Source organism: Argentina silus, assembly GCF_951799395.1.
Source record: "Argentina silus genome assembly, chromosome: 3".
In the NCBI taxonomy this organism is placed as follows: domain Eukaryota; kingdom Metazoa; phylum Chordata; class Actinopteri; order Argentiniformes; family Argentinidae; genus Argentina; species Argentina silus.
In genome coordinates this window covers 5,837,962-5,842,961 of record NC_139657.1, presented here as the reverse complement: position 1 = coordinate 5,842,961, position 5,000 = coordinate 5,837,962, and the positions used below count along the sequence as shown (strand labels likewise).

At 46.9% G+C, this 5,000-nt stretch overlaps 1 protein-coding gene across 1 annotated transcript in view; it reads right to left on the bottom strand.

The window, feature by feature from the left end:
• npas1 (neuronal PAS domain protein 1) overlaps positions 1-5,000 on the bottom strand; it is a gene marked incomplete at both ends in the record, with an annotated part of 26,269 nt that overhangs the window by 19,205 nt on the left and 2,064 nt on the right. The gene's annotated exons all lie outside the window — the stretch shown is intronic.

Below are 5,000 nucleotides of genomic sequence, written 5' to 3'. Positions count from 1 at the left end.
CACACACACACACACACACACACACACACACATACACACACGTTCACACAGGCCCCACAGGCACCTGTGCACCCGCACACACACACACACACACACACACACACACACACACACACACACACACACACACACACACACACACACACACACACACACACACACACTGAATGGGTGAACACAATATAACTATACATCTCTGAGCCACTTTACGTTTCCTCCTCCTCTCTCCCACCCCCTCCTTTCCCTTGCTCCCTCTTTTCGTCCTCCAATCCAACACCCCTCCCCTAACCGTCTCTCCCCCTCTCCCTCTCCTCCCTCCCCTAACCGTCTCTCCCCCTCTCTCTCTCCCCCCTCTCCTCCCTTCCCTAACCGTCTCTCTCTCCTCCCCCTCTCTCTCTCCTCCCTCCCCTAACCGTCTCCCCCCCTCTCTCTCTCCTCCCTCTCCTCCCTCTCTCCCCCTCTCTCTCTCCCCCTCTCTCTCTCCTCCCTCTCCTCCCTCTCTCTAGCCGTGTGAAGGTCATGCAATTGATTTTCTCTGTCTATTCATTTTTCAAGACTGGCTTTGAAACGTGGGAAGCAGACAAAAGCCACACTAACCCCCCACCCCCCCTCCCAACCCCCCTCCCACCCCCAACCCCGCCCCTCTCTCCTACTGCCCCTCACATCCACACTCTCTCGGAAGAGGAGGAGGAGGAGGGAAAAAACACTCCCCCCCCCGCCCCGCCACCCTCCCCCAAGCTGAACCCCCCAGATCACATTCCTCCACTGGTGGAATTAGAGCCATGCATCACCCTTCAAGACCCTTGCTGTTGCATCACCCATGCTGTTGGAGTTGTCTCGTTCTAAAGCTGTGTTCAACATTAGCCTCTCTACACACACTGTCTTATGACAGGTGGCGTCATTCCGATGCGACGCTCAGAGCCTCGCCCGACCTGTCTTGCAGGACATGGAACCAATCTGAAGATCTGAAGATTAGAGAGCCTCCGCGATCAATTAGATCCTAATTTGTGAGATTCATGCACCCTCCCATTGCTTTCTATAGGGACTGCTCCTTATGTTAGAAAGACATGAAAACTTGATATAAATAATATATATAAATCGTTAGTTACTACTGTTTGAAGTCACTTTTAGAGTAAGTTATATGCACTGTTAAGTCAGCAATCACGCTAGCTGACGTGAGACAGTGCTCTCTATATATAATAATAATAATAATATATATATGTCATTTTAGACACTTTTATTCAACGCAACTTACAGTACAGCACATAGGGTTAGGGTTAGGGTTAGGGTTAGGGTTAGGGTTAGGGTCCAGCGGGAATCTAAAACCACAACCTTAGTTTTACTTGTGTCATGCTCTACCAACTGAGCCACAGAGGACCAGCTCAACAATACCTACCTATCAAAAGCAGTGATACTATATATATATACTATATATACTATACATATATACATGACATATACATATGGCATGTTTTTGAAGGCTGTGTGGATGTGTGGATTTAAGGCATTTCTAATACGCTGGTCAATCCCCAAATGAAACCCATACAGATGCTTGCAGAGGTCAATCCATTGTGCATTTGTGTTGCAACCCTCTTACCATTACATACACCGACACATACCAAGATCTTACCGATTCATCTGTAAGACTTTACAGATGGTGATTGATGCTAATGGATTCTATTTTTCACAGCTTTGTGTTTGTCAGTCGGAGATTGATCACAGCATCGAAGACAGAGGGCTGTTCCGTTCAGTGCTATGTGTGTACTGTATCAGGGGAGGCTGGTGGAGGCAGAAGACGGAGGACGGGCTCACTGTAATGCACGGACCAGAATGAGGCACACACGTTTGATACCATTCCTACCAGCTGATGGGGGTGATGGTAGAGCTGATGGGGGTGATGGTAGAGCTGATGGCGGCGATGGTAGAGCTGATGGTGGCGATGGTAGAGCTGATGGCGGGGATGGTAGAGCTGATGGGGGCGATGGTAGAGCTGATGGGGGCGATGGTAGAGCTGATGGCGGCGATGGTAGAGCTGATGGTGGCGATGGTAGAGCTGATGGGGGTGATGGTAGAGCTGATGGGGACGATGGTAGAGCTGATGGCGGGGATGGTAGAGCTGATGGTGGGGATGGTAGAGCTGATGGGGGCGATGGTAGAGCTGATGGCGGCGATGGTAGAGCTGATGGTGGCGATGGTAGAGCTGATGGGGGCGATGGTAGAGCTGATGGCGGGGATGGTAGAGCTGATGGGGGCAATGGTAGAGCTGATGGCGGCGATGGTAGAGCTGATGGTGGCGATGGTAGAGCTGATGGCGGCGATGGTAGAGCTGATGGTGGCGATGGTAGAGCTGATGGTGGTGATGGTAGAGCTGATGGCGGGGATGGTAGAGCTGATGGGGGTGATGGTAGAGCTGATGGGGGTGATGGTAGAGCTGATGGCGGGGATGGTAGAACAGTTCACATTTTGGTCTTCCCCATTCATCGTTTATGGGCACATGAAACCGATATGTAATACATTTAGTAATAAAAACTACAGTATTATTACCTTTGATCCTAACTGCCTCTATGCACTGGTCAGAGACATTACCCAACACTGACTGGATATTGTAGACATTTTTAATTTCTGAATTTTTTATGTTAAAGATTCAGGGGATGTGTATACACTGCCACGTTGAGCGGACATACGAAATGGCATCAAAATCAGTGGTAAAGCTTAGAAAGATATTAGCCAAGGCAATTTGGCATTTTCAATGGAAGTTCAACCCATGACTTCACCTAACCGTTCATTATTGTAAGGGATTCTATGGACAGATACATGCATGTATGTATGTATGTATGTTGACATTGCTTGGCAGTTTCTAGATGTCTAGTATCAATGGGATATTACCCCCCCCCTCCCCTCACACACACACACACACACAAGCTCACAGGTGCTCATATTAAGTGTGATGTCCACACACACGCACACACACGCACACACACGCACGCACGCGCGCACACACACACACACACACACACACACACACACACACACACACACACACACACACACACACACACACACACGTAGAGTACACACCTAATTGTAGCTGAGTTGTTTCCCCTCAGTAATAGTAGCAATTAGACAACCTTTATAATTACGCTCCCCTCATTACATAGTTAATTTCTGTAATTACATTTCGCACCAATAGTGTCCGCCCTCCTTTGTGTATGCTCTCTCTATCCCTCTCTCTTGCTCTTTTTCTCTCTCTCTCTCTCTCTCTCTCTGTGATGAGGGGGAACCCCAATCAGGTATCCTCCTAACTGAGATAAGGTGTGTGTGATGCGATGAATTCCAGCGCTGCACAACAATGAAACACTGTACATTGGTTTACTGCTTCTGTTACAGGATTTGCCACAGTTAACCAGCCTTTACTACATGAGTCCAGTATTCACCCATCACCTTTAGTCTCTATATGTACAGTGAGGCATATCTAACAGTGCCTGGAGCTCTCTAATGTCTGCCCATGTTTGAGACCGGCGCACAGAGGCCATTCACCTTAACGCCTTGAGCTTCTGACAGGGGCAGGCCTACAGGGGTGGCCACCCCTGAAAAGAGCTTGGCCATCCCAATGGCCACCTCAGATTTGATCACAGTCCAAAAATATATTATTAGTAGTCAGTGATACTTTTAGATACTATCTCAGGCCTCGAACGAACAACGGCCCCCCTTCAGAGGACGGTTCCCACGATAGTGGCGGTTTTGGCAGTCGCCATGCACCCCTTGCTCAACACCATGGTCATATTTTCTCAAACATTTTCCGCTGCATTCAGAGAGATTGTCTACATGATTTGTGGGCTCTTGGTGTTCTGCCTGTCTAGGTTATCATGTGTTCATCGATCTCCAACGAAGAGAAATATTGCTGAACCTTTCAACAGAGAGAACCTCAAACCTTCCAGTTCCAGTGTGTCTATGAAGCCACATCCACCTGAGCAAAATTAACAATCTTACTTTAGGACACAGGTGCTGATGCATTTCAAGCCATTTTTTCCTCACAGATTTCTCTCATTAAAAAAGGCAGACAGCTCGATTTTCAAGCAAGAGGAGGTAGATTATAAGCAAACAATGTTGAAAAACAATGTAGAATTGTACGAAATGCGCTTACACAAAGCCACATTTTCCTGGGAGAGGTCTCCCAGATCCTCCACCCAAGGAGATGTTCTACCATCCGTAGGTCTAGCTGAAATAATTCCCCTGCCTAGCTTAGTAAAATATTTGTCCCATTCTGGCCACCCCACTTGAAAAGTTGCCCCTGGCATCTGAGCTGAGAATCAGATCTTCACTGAGTGTTCTTTGTCTTGTGATTCCCATTCCTTTACCACTACAGATTTATCTAGCATTATTTTAGAGCTTAAATCTACATACTGGATACTTTGATGTTAAAATGGAACATTTTCATTATCAAGCCCTTTTATGCAATCAGCCACAGGTGTTTTAGTGCTTGGCTGTGCCGAACTCCCTCACACACCTTCACACTCTCCAAGACCAGAGTTGGAAAACCACAGCACAGCATATCCCCTGTGATGTCTCCCAATTCCCAGTGTTGGGGATGCTACTCTGAAAATGTATGTCTAACAGTTCAGAAGAACTTTACTAAAGCTATCCTTGAGAGAAATATAGTTTGTCAAACTAAAGCTACTTTGAAAAAATTGTTCAGTCAGTTACTGAAAGATGACTAGCCCGTATGACAGAAACTGGACAACCGAAACGCTTTGAAATCACTGAGAAAGATAAAAACAGGTGAGGTGGAGCAAACTGAGGGTACGGGAAGCAGTAAGGGAATAAACAGTAGGGACATTAAAAAGTCAGGATCAGTGGTGTAAGCCTGAGTTGAAGGGAAGCCTGAGTTTTGTAAGCCTGAGTTGAAGGGAGTTTTCATTTTTTTTACCATAACTCACACCTGTCCATTCCTTTTGAATCCATGTGGTAGACAAATGTAATTCTTGTAAGTTGCTTTGGAT